Consider the following 1484-nt stretch of genomic DNA (forward strand, 5'->3'; position numbering starts at 1 on the left):
TAATAAAACTACTTTGTCACAACATTATTATAAGAGACTTGCATATAAAACATACTAAAAAAATGAATCCCAAAATAAAAGAAAAGCTTGAAAATTCATAGAGGGAATGAATAGCTCTAGATAGTTATCATTATTTTTAGTTATAAAAGTGACACACACTAAGAAAGATGTTGTGGTACTAATGCATTTTACAATTATTTTCCTTGTTTGACTATTGAATAATTAGTGTTCTGAACACTAGATCCTTTTAAAATACTTCACTACTAGCATAATGGATGTTTGGCTATGATTGAACTAGCAGCGTTGGTGGTTAGGGAGTGTGTTAAGGAGGCTCTTCTTGTATAATTCTTTAGCCAATTTTTTTCAAAAGTCCAAGGGTACAGAGGAAAAAGTCAATGTCACATTGAAGTGATAAAAAATGGAATTCAAAACATGAAACATAATGATAGATATGCTTTGATAATATAAAGATTTAGACAAATTATATAAAAGGATTTCAAAAACTTCATATGCAATTAAGCATAGCCATTTTTTATCAACCAAGTGTCTATATCCTGATGAATAGTTTTACCATCTTCCGTATGTAACCATTGGCATCATTTTCTAGGAGGTCTATGTAGTTGGAACAAAAATGAATAAAAGACTGCTCATATAGTTACCAGTACTCAATAAATTTTCAACTTTGAAATTTTGTTATTATGTTCTCATGTAATTGATTTTAAAGATTTATGAATCACATTAAAGATTTTTAAACTAAGAAATCAAAGTTCACTGATCTTTATTTTAAAATTAAAGGGGTAGTCTAGTTATCATATGCATATCTTTAAAACATAACTTATTTTATAATTTAGAAACTATTTACAAATTTTAGTTAGATTTCTATTATAGACATGGATATAATTAATTTTCATATGAATAATTAAAATAGATTATTTTATATTTTTAATTAGATTCAGTCAATCAAATAGGAAACATAATTATATGATTTTTCAATATTTAGTTTTACTCAGAATATTTTGCTAGCTAAGGAATTGATAAAAAATAATTACACATTTATTTTATAGTTTGTAATTAAACTAAGTGTACACGCTAGTTGGGGAAACAAGACTTATATAGATTTTAATTGATTAAACTACACAGTTTCAATATATTATATTTACATTTTAAAAAAGCAAAATTCTCATATTATTAAATTAGGAGGGGAACGTTGGGGAATTTAAGATGAAAATTTGAAATTTAGAAATTATGTGCAACACTTCAGATAACTGATTAATCGAGTATTTGATTAGGCTTGGTAATTACTACGCATAGTTGGTTAACTCAAAAGATGCATCACATTCTATTTTTCACCTACTACAATATTTTTTTTTAAAAAATTTGGTAATGTTTTGAATTAGTTTAAGGTGGATAGACACGAGCATTTTTTATTCTAAAAATATAGCGAAAAAAATTATAATTAATTATTTTCTTGGAATAAAAATGCC

This window comes from Cupressus sempervirens, chromosome 3 (genome assembly GCF_028749045.1).
Source record: "Cupressus sempervirens isolate cs-2001-9-10 chromosome 3, ASM2874904v1, whole genome shotgun sequence".
NCBI lineage: Eukaryota > Viridiplantae > Streptophyta > Pinopsida > Cupressales > Cupressaceae > Cupressus > Cupressus sempervirens.